We start from the raw sequence: 17,710 nt of genomic DNA, 5'->3' as shown, positions 1-17,710 counted from the left end.
GCTCGGGACGAGGGACGAGCGCCCACCCTCCATTAAATATATCAGCCCTAGGAGATGGGGTCCCCAAGGCCTTTGAAGGCTTGTGGTGGGTGCCGATTGGCCGCCTTCCTTTTTTGGCATTTTGCCTCTGGGAGTGGGCTCCCCGGTGCTTATAATTGCTCGGGAGGGGGAGCCTTTCTCAAGCCTCTTGTGGACCCAACCGTCCAGGCACACAAATATTTTTCACCCTTCATTTGTAAAAACAGTAGTGAACAGATTTAAACCAAATCACAAAAGGCACAATCTGCAGCCTAAGATCTAGCTTCCTGCTGAATTTGGTATAATTCCGTTCAGCAATTTTTGCTGTAGCCATTTACAAATGTAAATGTAAATGTAAATGTTGGATACTTGTAAAGCGCACTGTTACTCTACCCGAGTGTCCTGGCGCTGTAGACCGCTGGGGAACCCGTCCTGGTTTTCCCTGTGAGATGGTCCCTTTCTGGGTATCTCCAGGGTGAAACCAGGCATCCCCGGCGTCTGTGGGGGGCCGTTGTAGAGATGAGGCAAGCTTAATGCCCAGAGTTATCGAGTGTGTTCCCTGGTTAGAGTAGGCACTGAGGCGAGAATTATCGAGTCGGTTGACCCTGGTCCAAGACCCTGCCGCGTCGGGAATTGAACCCTGGTCCCGGGCCATTCTCTGCTTACAGGTCTGCTGCCTCTAACCAGTGAGCCACACCTCTCCTCTCCAAAGAAGTCTATGGAAAATGCACAGGGAGTTTGCGTTTTGGGACCACCCTTTTTTCTAGGCCTCTGCTTGACCGATTACCCTGAAACTTTCCAAGCACAAACTAGCCAATATATAGCACCATTTAAAGAATGTGTCATGTAGATTCCTCAAACGGGCTCAAGGTTATTAGCAACACATGTCTCCTATGCAACAGCTGGCCTAACTATAACTATAACTACTATATATATATATATATATATACACACACACACACACACACACACACACACACATATATATACATACATATATATATATATATATATATATATATACACACACATACATTTATATTTATATCTCCCAGGGTCCGCCACCAACTGCTGGGAGAGATGAGGTCCCCTTGCCTCCGGAGGGCCTCAGGACTAAAGTGGACTTCCTCCCCCAAGCAGGAGTGTACCAGGAGGTGTGTTTGCAGAGTGGTGGCGAAAGGGGGTGTGGCCACCAAAAACCTCTCAGCAAACCCACTGTGGGACTTGCTGGAGGGAACAGGAGGGGTAGTTGGCCCCCAAGGTCCCTCAATAGCCAAGCGGACTTCACCCCCCTACTAATTGTGCACCAGGAGGTGCGTTTGCAGAGTGGTGGAGAAAGGGGGCATGACCTCCTACCAGGTCTTAGCAATCCTGCTGTGTGGGAATTACTGGAGGTAACAGGGGTGGTAGTTGGCCCCCAACGACATTTTTAGAGGCCAACTCGTCCTCCTATTAAGTCTAGTAAGTCCCACACAGAGGGATTGCTAAGAGATCTTTGGAGGCCACGCCCCCTTTCTCCACCACTCTGCAAACACAGCTGCTGACGCACTACTGGTTGGGTGTTGAAATCCACTTTACTCCTGAGGGACCTTGTGGTCCAAGAGGGCCTCCTGGTACCTCCTGTAAATCCCAAACAGTTGAATTCCTGAGAGCTGTCAGAGGCCCTGTCCCCTTTCTCCACCACTCTACAAATACAACTAATTGAAAAAACATAGAAACTCACTGAAAAAACAAAAGGTTACAGTGACGTTATAGTTAGGCTGACATTTCACTCATACAAAACCAGTAAAATTCAGCAGTTATAGGTAGCTGAGCTAACCATAACTCACGCCCCGGCAATGCACTTCTTATGACCTCACACCACTCATGATATGGTCAGTGACATCACTGATGAGGACATCACTGATCACATCATCCACAGAATCTCTGACGCTCCCACTCACACCTCCATATATCCTTTCATACACCCACTCCAACTTCCACACTACCATTCTCAAAACCATTTACATACTAGTACTTACACACCCGCTTAATGATTCATAGGTCTACACACACATCCACTCAGTCACCCATACACCAACTCACTCACTAATACAGCCACTGACTCATCCAATCATTCATCCATCCATCCAGACAGTCACACACCCTCTCACCCACCCACAGAGACGCTCATACACCCATAAAGGTACTTAGATAATCAATCAATCACCCATACAGCAACTCAAGTACCCACTCACCAACCCATACAGCCACTTAAACACCATCTGACAGACTGATACAGACATCTCAAAACCTAGTCACTCACTCATACATTCACTGAGACACCTAATCACTCACTTATACAGTCAGTCACATACCCACTGAATCTTCATTAAAGGCACTCATACACCCACTGATTCACCAAAACACCTTGGTGTATACATATACACACATATAAAAAACTCAAACTTTTTAAAAACACTCACAGTCACTGGATGATGTCATCAGTGATATCATTTGAGAGGTCATGAGTGATGTCACTGATCATGTCATGAGTGATGTTATATGTGAGGTCATAAGCTGTGCATTGCTGGGGCGGGAGTTATAGCTAGCTCAGCTAACTATAACTGTTGAATTTCATCTATACATACATACATATATATATATATATATATATATATATATATAATAAATATAATATATATATATATATATATATATATATATGTGTGTTTTCACACACACATACAAAATCTTGGCATACAAACACAATGTATCAATAACTAAAATAAAATAGAAATCCAAAAAATATATATCAAAAATATATTAAATATGTAAGTAACGTGGTGGGTAGAAAGGGTATCTACTTCACAGTCAGAAGTCCAAATTCTAATACATGTGTGCCTAAAATCAAGCATAAAAAAAGATGTACTTTAACCACCTTCCCTGAAGGCAGCCAGTAGAGGGCCGGCAAGAACTGCCCTTGACTACCCACATCCAGACCACAAGCTGGAACCACTGTTGATGCTAAGGTCATGTCGTAAAACAAGAAAATACCAGTTCATCGAATGCTAAGGGGGTGAGGGAAAGAAGTTGGTGGGGGGGGTCTGTTAAAAAACACCCGGAAGAACAGCATCACAATTACCAGAAACAAATCTGAACAAGGAATTGCAATTATTTTAAGCTATTACAATTGGTCTTTCAACAACAACAAAAAATCACAGATCAGCGTTCGTTGCTCTTGTTTCGAACTAGAACATCTCCAGTACAACAGTTTTTATGGTCAATAATAACATTTTCATTGAGCCCAAGAAAAGCAGGCGGAATAAAAATGAGCGATTTTTCACGATCGGCGAAGGTATTAAACATTTATTTTGTATACATAGTCGCAAAACCCAAATTAAAGGCAAAGATTAAATGGTTATCCGCAGGGCTTTAAGTGGGCCGGGTCTCAAGGGGTCTGAGCACCGGCAGTTTTTTTCAGGGGGCCTCGAAACGGGTCTCTATCGGGCTCTATTTTGAGCCCTAACACAGGTGAAACGTTTTTACCCCCAGATTGCAGTGACAGCAGTGTGCTGTCACTGCAGTCCGGAAAAAAGTGCCAGGATGCAATACAAAGCCCGATAGAGACCCGTTTCGAGACAGCCTGCATGCACATCCATGTGCGCTGCTCACACTGCTCACTTCTCACTACTGGAGAAGTTATGGCATGACGTCATGCCAGGTGAGCGCTGTGGAGGAAGGGAAATCCTTTAAAGAGTCATTTTCTTTCTGTATTTCCCTTCTCTTTCTGAAACGCAAGATCAGCAACATTGTGGGAGGGTCGCCAGGGCTTTAATTGGAAGCTTTGTCAATATTATATAGAAGCCATAGTTGCAGCTTATTTATCTTCTGCAACTAATAACCATTGACAAAGCCAATAGTCCTTACTTGTTGTAGGTATGATGTTACTTGTTGTATCACATGTCTGGATGCCATGACCGAAACAGCAAAAAACAGGTCGGGCGGCACACTATGCTAAGCACATATTTTTAGTGTGAGTGTTTTAAAGCCACGCCCCTAATTACACTGGCCACGCCCCTTTGAGAGACCCCCCAGTTTTTTCATCCCACTTAAAGCCCTGGTTATCCGGCCCACACTGTGTCATCTCAGCACAACCAGACACACCTTGTATCCTTGCAGTACAGCAGGGTTAAACAACAATGGAAATTTACACTATTCAAAGTAAACAATGAAACAGGCCTCCCCTATTCTCCCAAGGATGTGACCATCACAGCGCAAGCACGGCTTTCACCGCCTGTTGACAGAGAGCTATACCCGGGTGTGGTCACTCGAGACGGTAGACTAGAAGGACGCGAACAGCATTAAAGGGGCAACACCAGGAGTACATTACATTTAGTGCTTAATTTGAGCCGGTGACTTCTGAGCAGAGCTTTGCGCACCGGTACTATTTCTTTTACAAACGAGGCACTGATTACATTAAGAGAAATGGCACTGCTCACCACCGGTCACCCAGACAAGACACACAAGGGTGCTCAGACGGACAACCACCCACACAAGCAAAGCAGAGACGGTTGTGGGTGAAAAGAGCAACACACACCCTTGAGCAGCCTGATCGACAACAAAACCAACCTGTTCCTTTTACATTCGTACAATGCGCATTTGCATAAGCATGCAGGGTTGTATATGTTGAAAGGGAAGGCGCTCCAATACAATATGAATACACTGTTTATCACTACCGGAATAGTAACTGTGGGCTATTTGATTACATTATAGAGCTGGGGTTAAAACGGTTACCGGTTCTTAACAAAGGGCATCACGTTAAATGATGTTAAAATACATTTTACAACCCAACCAGTGTCAAACATAGAAACGTTCCAGGAACGCTAATTATGGGTGATCGCTGATGACATACGCTTGGGTGCGAGGACAGGGTGTTCACTTGTACTGGACTACATACCACTTAGATATGTGGAATGACAAAGGAGGCGGAATGTGCTGGAAGAAACTGAAAATGGGTTATTGCATCTGCAGCCCACAAGGAGCTCCGAGTCTACACTGAAAGATGGTGAAGGGGCTGGGCAGCCTGCCACCCTTGAAGTGGTGAGGTGTTGTCAGGTGGAAAGGGGCAGCGGGAGCGCACACGCCAACCACGTCAAAGGAATTGCGTCTCCCCCAGATGCTCTGCAATTCAGTGGCTTATTTATTTATTTATTCAATGCATTTTTATAAAGCGCGGACTTTACCCGAAGGTGTCAGAGCACTGTACAATAGAACCAGTTACGTTACATGAGAGAACGGGTACAAAAACGTAACAAACAAAAATTGTAGGCCATAGAATCAAAACAACAAAGTCAAAAGCAACACAATATCAAACACAGCAAGCACAGAATGCACAAACAAAAATATGAATATATATATATGAAAAATTTACAATGACTAAAGAACTTCTTGGCCAAAAATAGGGAGAGCTGTGCAATAAATTGGGAGTTCATGGGGGCGTGGGGGTATTGAATCCTTTAGAGGTCGTGTTTACATCCCATTCCATGGGGGGGAATGTCTACAACGCACTGATGCTCTGCAATCCAGGTAACCATAGCCCTATAGGTTTGCCAAAGCCCAGGTCTAAACCCCTCTACGTGTGGTGTATATAAAGATATATGTGTTTGTGTTGGGAGCGGGGCTGTTTGCTAACCAAAGGAGAAGTGAGTGACACTCTTACAAGCTGTCAGCGGCTGGGGAGAGGTGTGTAGTGTCGAACGGGGGCATATTTTTCACAGAAACCACTGATGACAACAGGGCTGTCCCGCCCTACAGTGGGGCTATACACTGTACAGCCTTGGTGCAATTTGTAAATAAAAGGTCTGTAGCTGTCTTAGGGGGAAGGAAGAGTGGGGAGATTTCACCTGTCCGCAGTGCCCCGGTCACACGGGATCCTGACAGCGCGTCCTCGGGCTCCGGTGCTGTTTTACTAGTTGATATCCCATAGAATTGCTGTGTCTCCTGCTCTTCCACCGTCTCCGGGAAATAAACCCCGCCCTACGAAGACCAGACCGAAGCAGTCGATGTCAGAGCGGCGTGAACCTGTCCTACTTAGCAGTCTAGCCTTTCTGTACTTGTATCCTTGCCCGTGATAGGACCTGCTGCCTTATCCTGCACGCTTGAATACCCTATTGCAAATCTTTATGAAGAAATATATATTAGAACAACAATTTTGTTTAACCAGAATGTTTCCTTTTAAAGTTGACCCTTTTTAGTGTGAGGTGTTATTTATTGTGACCTGCGTTTATTCTTGCTCCGCTGAAGACACTAAAGAGTTAAGTTTTGGTGTTAATGTTTGGTGGCTTAGATCAGAAACCTACGGCAGCTACATTCATGCCTACTTCATTCAAACCGGCTTCATGTCAGAAGTCACAAACGCCTTTTATACCAGTCGTTGTTATTTAGTAGGGTGAACAACTTTATATTCTTACCTTGAAAGGCACTGTCACTTTCCGCATGTATTTATAAATTGTAAATAAATGTATGTAGCACTTTCGGCCCCTGACGAGGCATCAAATTGGTTTTTAAGCAAGATACATTTATATAAGGGGAGATTTGTATATTACACCACAAGATACATGTATCTATCAGACCTTGTTAAAATGACCTATATATACACACAGAAGCAGCAATTTTAGCAAGGTCTGATAGATACACGTATCTTGTGGTGTAATATATAAATCTCCCCTTATATAAATGTATCTTGCTTATAATAGGAGGCATAGTTCAAAGTACAATGAAGTGAACTTGTATAAAAAAGAATGCGATCTTCTGCAACACTGTATCCCCAGTGCGACTTTAGTCACTGTTTTTGCCTACTTGGTGTAAGGGGCTGTGATGGGCCCTAGGCCCACATGCTGGCAGGCACACACATGCTGACACAGGACACACTGGAGGTCTGGTGCAACTGGCCCAGAGCACGTGCGCTCGGCCTTTTTTATTAATGCTGTGTCACATGACCTGTGACATCAGTGGTGGGTGGGTGTTAAGTGTGAATACAGGCTTCAGCACTAGACTGCTAACTTATGCTGGGCATTACATCCCTTTCCAAATTGGTTAAAAATTAAACCAAACAGAAAAAGTCCAAAACCTGTGGGGGAAAGAAAACACAGAAAATAACACTGGACTTGCGTTTTCAAAATGAGTCTCTTTGGCTGCTTGCAAACCGCAGGCAGTATAGTTCTCGTATTCTGGACTTGCAGTTCTCGGAGGCACGGTCCGCAGTTGTTCGGCGGGTTCTTTCCTTGGCTGTGCTGTCTGTCTGCTGTTCTCAGCCCTGCCTTTGCTTTGCTCCGTTGGTAATGAGAGATAACTAGATGATACAGGTGTTGACAGTTTTCTAGTTTTGTTCTCTCTTCTGGCTTCGTTATATTCTTCCAGGCAGGCTTTCATGTTGACTCTTGGCAGATGAATAGAGTAGGTGCACACATCCCTCTCACTAGGATGCCCCTCTCGCCGGTATTCCTCTCTCACCAGATGTCCGGGAGGACCTCTTTGCCAGGCGTCCACTGGACTGGTGTCTTCGGTCGTGGTGCTCCACCATAGCCTTCGGGCCGTGAGCAGGGCGCTCCACGAGCTTCACCGTCGTGTCCTAGTTCCACCTGAAGGTTGGGTTGTAGACTCTTCTCATCGCTCGCGAGGCTTTCATCCCCTTGGGTCCTGCAGACGTGCATCGGTAGACCTGTCTCCCGTGCGGGACTTGCTGCCACCAGAGTCCCTCGAGGCCTCCGATTCTGGTTTGTCACGGGCTGGTGCGATGTAGGTCAGGTCCTCAACCTCCAGAGGCCTGATTAGTCTCGTCATCCAACTCTTCCGCTCAAACCACAGAGGTTGATGTCGCCAACCGTCTAGCTTGCTCTCTTCTGCGATCGCCATGTGGATGGATGGCTCGTAGGTAGTTGTCTTTGGTCTGCACTGCCGGTGCTCTTGCCAGGCTGGTCTTCCTTTGCACTCAGGTGTTCCAGTGCTTGTCACTTTGCTTCTTTCCGCAGGGGCGACTTCTTCTTGCAGTGGCAGCTTTCCATTCCGATTTCTCCTTTCTTCCTTTCTTGGGTGGCGGTGTGCCACTACGATCATTCTTCTTCTCTTCTCCTTTTCTCACGACGTACCCTGGTCCCTTTTCCTTCATCTTCTCTGGCCAGGCTTCCCCATGCAGTTGCGCACTCTGCACGTGTCATCCTGGTCTTGTCCTAGGACACTGTCTTCTTGTCACTCACTTCCAGGGTTAGCGTTGCGACCTTTTCTAATGTTCCTTCTTAATTTTCATTTGTGGCGTCACGCCCTTCTTCTCCTTGTTCCTTCTTGCGGCGTGATCTGGTCACTGTACTGCCTTGGCCTTCCCCGCCAGTCTTCTCCAGGTAGCGTGCACTCCACCTGTGTCTCTCTGTTCTGGGCATGGCTCTCAGACATTGGTCTTTTCTTCTAGTGACTGGACCGGTTGTCGCCATCTTCTCGGTTGATTCTTTTCTTTCCTTGGCGACCATCCTGGGTGTTCGGCTTTCATCTTCGGCATGAGTAGTCATGCTGTGCTATCTTTTCCTGGTCGCTATTCACCGTCCCGGTGTCCTTGGCGCGTCGCTGTGTAGCGTCACTTTGGCGCGCCTGATTCCTGGTTCTCCTGGCACGTTCCGTCGCAGTGCTGCACGGTCCTGTCGTGCGGGGTGTGGAATTCTTGCACTCCTGTCGCATTCTTGTGCGGTCTCCTGGCGTTTTCCTCACGTTTTTCTGGAGAATACCTGCGCTGTCTCCTGGCGTCTTCCTCACGCTTGCCGGATAGCACCTGTCGCTTCTGGCGTCGCGGTGCTGACCTTCATTCCTCGCTCTCCTCTTTGAGCACTTTGGGCACTCCTGGTGCTTTCTTGCTCTTGACCACGGTCACTGCTCTTTCACTGAGGCAGCTCCTGGCCGTGTCGCACTTTAGGTCCTCCTCTTACTCCTTGCGGCACTACTGGTTATTTCTTGCACTTGACCACGGTCACCGCTCTTTCACTTACGCAGCTCCTGGCCGTGTCGCACTTTCAATCCTCTTCTTACTCCTTTGTTGCCGTGTGGCGTTGCTGCGCCAATTTTTCTTGCTGTGCATTTGCCTTCATGCACGCATGACGCTCCCCTGCGCCTTTTCACGCAGTGTCACCTGTACAGGTCTTTCTGCTACTCCACAGTTACCTTGTGCTGTTGCGCAGCTTGGTGCTCTTTGACGTTTTCCTGCGCACTCCTCCAGTGTCCTGGTTGCAATCCTTGCAGCCTCCTCTTCATTCACTCATTCACTCTTTGACGTTTTCCTGCGCACTCCTCCAGTGTCCTGGTTGCAATCCTTGCAGCCTCCTCTTCATTCACTCAATTGTGGTTCTGCCCTGATATCCTTGTAATTTTTTTTTTTTTTCTTCTGCGTTGCTGCACAATGTCTTTATAATGAAAAATCCTGCGTGGTGACCTGGCACCTGCCGTCGCTTGTTACTGCCTGTCTTCTGGCTGAGGGCTGGTCAAACATGTGGAAATGCATTTTTTTTTCTATTACTTTTCCTGAGATGTTGCAATATTGCTGACTGTCCACTAGATGGCAGTGCCTCCTTTAATTCTCGGCTTGCAAACCTCGGCCGGTTCTCGACGCTGCAGGCTGTATGCTTACACCCCTAAAGGACAGGGTACTATCCCCAACGGTTGCTGCTCGCGCCCATTCACCGGGAATCTTCCAGGTCGTCGGACAGCCTTCCTGAATTCAGTCAGTGTTTCTTTTCTTTTTTCATATACATATCATGCGCTTTGGCTCCTGTGATTGACGCCTGATGGGCTGTTATAACCCCTGCAGTGTTCACATTGGCCCTAGCAGCTCTACACTCGCTGCAGTCCTCGCTTCTCTGGGGTGGAGAGTCTTTTACTGTGTTAGTTTCCCCGGGCTACGCTGGGGGCCACAAGGCAAAGATCAGTGCTCGGGGAGGGGGAAACCTCTTTCCCTTCTATCGTAGGCGGCTCACGTCTCGGCGCACACAGTTCCCTCCTGCGCCGCTCCTCGCAGCAGGCTGGCGTGCTCTCTGCTCCAAGGTATATTTAATTTACCTTGTTTTAGGTTACCAGGGCTTGGATACTTTACGGCGCGATGGGGCACTTATTTCTCATTGCGCCTCCCTGCTTAAAGCCTCCGCTCAGTCTTTCTCTCGCCCGGCAGCTCACTGCATGCTGCGGGCGCACCAATTCCTTCACTCCGCCGCCGCAGCTGCACTTTACACGCTGCAGGGTAGGCGGCTGGAGCTCCTCTTCACCGGCCGTGGCCGGGTGCCTACATTATCGCCTCCCCTTCCCCCACCGCCGCCGCAGCCACACTTCACACGCGGCGCGGGGTGGGGAGCAATTAGCGCGATTAGCGCTCCACTGCGGGTGAGCTCCGCTTCTAATTCAGTTCCTTTCCCTGGGCGCCCTTGCTATCGCGGGTGGGCTCCGCTTTATTTACAGTCACTTTTCCCCCTCCCGGCAGCTCTGCACCTCGCACGCTGCTGCGGGGGACGGGGACACTTCATGCAGGCCGCGGGTGGGCTCCGCTGGCGCTGTTTTACTTCAATGTTTTTCACCCTTGCCGCGGCCGCCTCTCCTCACACGCGGCGCGGCGGGGGACAGCAGACGCCGCAGGCAGGCCGCGTGTGGGCTCCGCGAGCCTTGCCTAATTACAATCGATAGCTGGCGCCGCTCTCATTTCAGGGGGCACATTAAATGTTTATTGTTCATAGCGGGTGGGCTCCGCTTACATTGCCGGTCACGGCCAGGGCTCACCTTCGGCCGACGGGCCTCCTCTCACGCGGGTGGACACCGCATGGCTCTCTCTTCGCCCCAGGCAGGGGGCACACACGCGCCGGGCACAGGGTGAGATCACCTCTTCCTTCTCCTCTAGGCCCGAGGCTCTTGACACGCCTCGTGGGCCTCGCGGCGGCCGGCTGCTTTCTTCGGGGGTGTGCCTTTACTGCTGGCAGCTCCCCTTTCCTTTTTCTTCACGATGTTTTCTCGGCTGGCACGCGTGGCATCGCGTTACCGCCTCGTCGCCAATGTAAGGGGCTGTGATGGGCCCTAGGCCCACATGCTGGCAGGCACACACATGCTGACACAGGACACACTGGAGGTCTGGTGCAACTGGCCCAGAGCACGTGCGCTCGGCCTTTTTTATTAATGCTGTGTCACATGACCTGTGACATCAGTGGTGGGTGGGTGTTAAGTGTGAATACAGGCTTCAGCACTAGACTGCTAACTTATGCTGGGCATTACACTTGGGATATTAAAAAACCTGAAATGCTACGGGAGACCTGCTTACACTGTGTATATTTTGTTTTCAGGCTGCTCTGCCACACCTTATTTTAGCCTGGAGACTACGTCCACTAAGCAGTGCTTTACATATGCTGTCCTGTGCATACAAGTATGTCTCATTAAGAAGAAGTGCCTCCCTCTACAACTCCGCACATCTAAGCGTGCCTGCTAATTTTGTGCGATTCCCCTATATAAGGTAAATGCCCAGAGGAAGTTCATTGGTGAGCAGGGATATCTAGTCAGCCTGATACCTTCACTTGGAAACCTAAAAACTGCCTCTATGACGGTTTAGAAAAGGCTGCTGTGCTATGCCCAATTGTGTGTAACCGTTAAAGAAAAAGGATGATAGAACTATTCCTTTTCTGTTTTTCTAAATTGTTCTATATATATATATGTGTGTTTTTCTTCTGACTCTATGAATTTGTGAATGAATGGTTGTGGTTTTGTACCACTTGGGATTCCTGTGTCTTTGAGCCCTATTGGGCCGTTGCTTCAGATTACCTAATATTGAAATCAGTTTGTCAACAACTTTTTGAGCTCACTGCACATAAATTTAGGAATGATGAATTATCGAATCATGAAACTAAGAAATTAAATTCTATACTATGTTATTAAATGTAATTGAATGAATCTTGTTGTTAAACAACTGTTGTCAGAAATCATGAGCTATGTGTGACACCTAAAATAACTTTTTTCTATTTATCACAGAGTGACCACCGTTTTGATGTTTCGTTGCCCATGTTTTTTCCCCATCGTATACTTGCCCTGATGAAGGTGCGGCCGTAGATCGGGCCCAGCACTGAAACGCGCGTTGGCGTGGTTACGTTATGTCCTGCTAGTGCCACCTTTGTTCCCCAGCAAGCTGCTGAGAGGACACCACAGGACTACTTCAGTGTATCTGTGTACGATGTGTACTGAAGTGTGTTGGAGTGCATGAAATGAATAGGAATGTGTGATGAGAGACTAGTAGAATGTCTGTGATGATGAATGGAAGATGAATGGGAAACTTGGGCGCTTTATTTAAAGTCCATGTGATTGAATTATTGTTATTTATGTACATGTTTGATATTACACTTTTTATATACCTTGTGAAAAATATCTACCAAAAAATAAAATGATATATTTTTTCACTTTGTGTCTGAGTCACAGTAAGCTGTATTGATTGACAGTGAGCTCAAAGTTGTGCTGACTTAACAAATGTTTCTGGACTCCATTTGAGCCTTTAAATAAAATATATGGGGCAGACTTATTTTTCCTGATTCGTGGTATTTCCTCCCCTGCTTGTCTGCCCTGCATCTTATTCAGGGGGCCCCTACTTGTATTAGTGAACTTGTATAAAGACACCTCTTTTCCATACTGTGAGAAGTATACTGTTGTGGTATATTCTTGAGTTGTGAGTGTAGTCGTCGTGAAGGCAAGAGCCAGCTCTTGATTAATCGTCTCAAGAGGAGATGGTTGTCTGTGGATATGTTGTTCGTGGGTAGGGAGTTCCATAGTTTGGCTGTTTGAAAAGAGAGAGAGAGAGATGTTTCACCCATGTTTTCTTTTCTTTTATGTAGGAATTATAGGGTGGGGAGCCATTCTTGAGCGTAGGTTCCTTTGTTGTATGTATTTGATTTTTTTCCTGATAAAGAGTGGTCCTTTGCCATGTATTGCTTTTTGTGTGATACAGAGCAGCTTGAAGGAGGATCTTCTGGTAACTGGTAACCAGTGTAGTGCCCTCAAGGCAGGGGAAATGTATGCTTGTGGCTTAACATGTAGGAGCAGTCTAGTGGCAGTGTTCTGAATTCTTTGTAGTCTTCTCATAGTTGACAAAGTTGAGCGGTGATACAGACCATTATCGTAATCCAGTTTTGATCAGACAAGAGAGATGGTAGCTTGAACCTATGTGGGAATCCTAGGTGCTGGAATATGAGTCACAGTGTGTCTATTGTAAGAAAGCTTGATTTGGCTACCTTATCCACTTGTGGATTCATTGGCAGTTTGACGTCCATGTTCTTTTTTTTTATCTCCCTAGATATTTGTGGGGGTGTTCCTAGATTGTCAGGCCAGGTGCAGAAAGGTTTGTAGGTTTTTCAGTCACCACTGGTGAGTGTCTATGTTTTGGAGGCCTTCAATTTTAGCTGGCTCCATGTCCTCCATTGGTCACAGACCAGAGGGCATTGATCTGGTAGTGAATTAATGCAGATGTTGAAAAGCATGGGTGAGATGACAGCCTTGAGGATCTACTGCTTTAATGCTGTATGGTTTAGAAGCGAATGGGGGAAATGCATAATATTTGTTCTGTTGTGTAGGCAGGATGAGATGCAAATGCGAGCTGGGCCATCTATTCCAGCTTCCACAAGTCTTTGGATGAGTGTATAATGATCCTCTGTGCCAAGGGCAGCTGATAGATTCGAAAGAAGAAGAGTAGTAATTCTGTTCTGGCCCACAGTGTTTTTAAGGCCACCCCAGATAGAGATTAGAGCCAATTCAGTGCCCCTACCTGGAATAAAACTAGTTTGGAAGTCGGGAATTGTGATATCTGTGGGAAAGTTGCTCTTTATGTAAGTTTGCCCAGCAATGATCCATTTGTATAGGTCTGATGTTGTCAGGGGTGTTGATTGTCCAGGTTCCGGGTTTTTTAAAAGGAGTGTTTGTAAGACTTTTTTTTAGTTCTTGTGGATAAACTACTGTCGTTAAGGAGTTGTTGATGAGTGTTCTTACTCAAATAGCCACTGAAGTTGATAGTAGGGTCTTTTTGAAGATTTTAGGTGGACAAGGGTCAGAGGGGCAGCTGGCTGGCTTACTTGCTTTTACAGGATCCAGAAATTCAGTTGGTGATAGTCCTTTGAAGAAGCATAGTTGCTGTTGTTGCCTTTGGTTGGAGGGTAATGTCGGAAACGTGTTGGGGCTTCGAGATTATGTGTGTGAGCTTTGTGTTTTATTGGTAAGTAAGTAAAAAGGTGTATTTGGTTGTGTTGATAGTGCAGTGTAATGGGCTGTATAGGACTTTGTGTGTGTAGGGTATTAAGGGTATTTGGGTGTGTGTTCTATTACTGGTTAGAGTTTGGTGACTGAGTGGAGAGTAGATTAACAATGTATGTTTGTAGAGAGGGGTTTATGTTAGCTATGAGTTTGAGTGCATCGCTGTGTCTGTAGCACTTTCTTGGAAAGTAGCTTTAGATTGTGAGATGGGCAGCATCTCTGGCCCTAGACCCTTTCCACGCCCAAACAGGCAACACACTTAACCTGTTGCCCTTTACCTGGATGCCCTGAGCCCTAAGATAAAGCGGCGCTAATGATCAGTTGACCGTGGGCCAATAACCGCTCTAGCCACATAGAACCTTAGCCCTAAAGCCTAAATCCAATAGCAGCACTAACCCTTGGAACCAATCACATTCCTAGCCCTATCAGTCAATCAAAACCCAAATCCTAAGCCCTGGGTCCAATACACACCCTAGTCCTAGAAACCAATCAGAACACTAGCCCAATCAACCAGTCAGAACCCAAACCCTGAACCCTAGGTCCAATACAAACCCTGTCACTGGGGGGGGAGGGGGTCTGGATATGGAGATGTTTCCTCGTCCGTCTGTATCCTTAGAAGTGTTTATCGTGTTTATCGTAACCAATGGATCTCTATCGATTGAACATATTACATATTTCCTTAGAGGAAACAGACGGACGAGGAAGCATCTCCTCAGTGTTAACGATCGCCTTTGGTGGCGTTCTTTGAAATTTGCCATGTCTCCAACTGGCTGGTGGAGTAATCGTGGGAGGAATTATACTGTTTCAGACCACAACCTTCGGATGTAGCCCACCGTGTTTATCGTAACCAATGGATCTCCTATCGATTTCACATATAGGATCCTTGACACCAATCAGTTGCGGCTGTCAATCTTCCCCCCAGTCCTGAAGAAGACCCGCCTTTGACGTACAATAAGTTACGCATTTTTCAAGGCTCGAAACATCAACGTGATTATCACCCTAGTCCATGCAGTCTCTCTGAATACAATATAAAATTAGGGTTGTGCATTCATGCGTCAATAGGACAGGACAAAATAAATAATTTGTTCTTTTTTTTATTCTTTGTGACACTTATGTTGGTTATATATGTATAGCACTTTGTACTTCACCTATCACCATAAGTCAACTATCCTGCACTTTGGTCATTGTTACTTTGCCGTATTTGTATGGCTTATTTGACAGCCTTCTTCATTCTTTGTTGCCCTTAAATGTTTAAGTAAACATTTTAATTCTGACTAAATTACTTGGCATTTGTGGTGTGTTCTTTGCCTATTTTTTCTTATTGTTTCTTATTCTCTTTTTTGCTTTTCGAAAATAACTGTTTACTCATATTTGAAATTGTTCTCAAGCCTTTGGAAATTAAAAGTTCAAAGGGTACTGAATTATATACATTGAGCAAAGTAATTGAAAATTTCTCGACCGAACCACTTGTTTTATATATCATAAATACCCAGGTTCTGAGGGAAACTGGGTTACCCCATTATCACTAATGACTATAGGAACATTCAGCAGCTGGTTTCCTCCTTAAGGAACACAATTAAATATATTGTATCTCTGCTAATAAACACCACCACAAAAATGAATTCTGTGTGGAAAAACCCAGAGAAACATGAACGCAGGATACTCATTAATGGAATTTTAAAATCCACATTTTGTCTGCCACTGTAAAACAAATGTCAATGCCGGCTGACTTTGGCCTAGTCATGTCAACTGAAGCCTGGTTTGCTAACTAAAGTCCTTTTAAACTAAGCATTATTTCTATTTATTGAAAACGGTTGAATACAGATGTACAGTGTTCTCATGAGAAGGTCGCCAATGACTTTAACAAAAGATAAAAGAAATGTAAACTTCTAGTTGACTACTGGAGAATGATTAATCTTCGCTTGGAGCTGCCAAGACTGAGAGTGAGGCTTAATATATCAGAAGTGGCATAGCCTGTTTGACAATACATTTGATATAATTTGAACAAGAGTCATTTGATTTGAACAACATTTACAGAATGCCCATGGGCGGCAAGGCACTAGATGAGTACAATGGGTAACCTGGACAAACAAAATGACATCCGCAATCGCAGCAATGTTACGAATACATTCAGGCGGTCTGTCAGTCACTACAGCCTGCATCTCCTAGTGCAACTCTTAAAACAGTTCTACTGACATTAATTTACTGATATCATAGCTTAATTTAATGGTTATTAAAGCATTTCTTGATTTTATATTCAAGACTACTTTCAGGAATGCACCCATTTCCACTAAGGACTCCAGAGCACTGGACACAATTGCTAATCCAGTAATCTCCAAGTAAGAATGTTTAGAGAGGCGGTACAATTGGAACAACCTCAGGGAGGGACTTTAGGGTACAGGGGAGGCACAGGGAAAATACACCAGGTCTGCTGGGAAATGCCTCAGTAGACCCCTTCAGCATGTATTGAATGGATGGTGTGCTGAAAGTAGTTTCAGGGTTGGGGCAACAAGGCCCTGTAACAACAGATAGTAACAAGCATTTGCAATGCAATAGGTCTCGCATTATTAAAGTTAGAGCTATTGGCATTGTAAATGGCAATGCCTTTTATTTATGTTTTTGTTTTTAAACATCTACAATGCTAATAGCTTAGCCCCTTCGCTGCGGGGGTAATTCCCCCGCTGTGCTGGGGGAGAGGGAGGCACGCACAGCGCTCCCATGCTCATGACGAGCTGATCACCGTCACCCCACCCATCTGCTCGCGTGTCCACCGTCTAGGGGGGGAAATACTGTGTCACAAACAAAAGATTTTTCGGTCGGCCAACTCATGATCAGAGCTCTTGCTAATATTAATGCAGCAAGTGCAGTGGCACCGGGGCTCTGATGTTGATAGGGCCCTCTGCACCCCAATTATCGCTCTCGTTTACTGCCCAATGCAGGGGCTGGCAACTACTCTCCTGAGTTGTATTTTATTTCTGCAGTTTTATATAGCGGGAACTCGACCGGACGGTAGTCTGTGCCAGCTTAAGAATTTTGGGGGCCCTGGGCAAACATTTGTTTGGGGGCCCCTATATGGAACAAATGCGTTCTTTATTAACCATTTCCTACTAATTCAAGTCCACATTCTAAACAATATAAAATTATGTTACATTTTTACCAAAGTTCAGTTTCTCAGGGGGCCCTTGGACTGCGGGGGCCCTGGGCAATTGCACACTTTGCCCTTCCCTTAAAACGTCTCGTCGGTAGTGGAGCGCTTTACATGAGCACCGGTTACCTTACGCGAGGACACGTTCATTTTCGGTGGGCACAGGGAGATGAAGTGATTTGCCCAGAATCACAGGAAGTTTGTTGAGCCGAAGCCATGACTCGAACCTGGTTCCCAGCGCCAGGGTCGGCAGCTCTGGCCGTTACGCCA

General features: G+C 46.1%; 1 protein-coding gene across 1 annotated transcript in view; it reads right to left on the bottom strand.

Moving 5' to 3' along the window:
- LRSAM1 (leucine rich repeat and sterile alpha motif containing 1) overlaps positions 1–6,044 on the bottom strand; it is a 362,528-nt gene extending 356,484 nt beyond the window's left edge. Inside the window, exon 1 of the mRNA XM_078642118.1 lies at positions 5,904–6,044. The gene's annotated coding sequence lies outside the window, so the exon portion shown is untranslated. The remainder of the gene's footprint in view (positions 1–5,903) is intronic.
- Positions 6,045–17,710: the final 11,666 nt, after the last annotated feature.

Source organism: Lissotriton helveticus, chromosome 5_1, assembly GCF_964261635.1.
Source record: "Lissotriton helveticus chromosome 5_1, aLisHel1.1, whole genome shotgun sequence".
Lineage (NCBI taxonomy): Eukaryota > Metazoa > Chordata > Amphibia > Caudata > Salamandridae > Lissotriton > Lissotriton helveticus.
The sequence above is the reverse complement of the archived record's forward strand: the minus strand, read 5'-3'. Positions and strand labels throughout refer to the sequence as shown.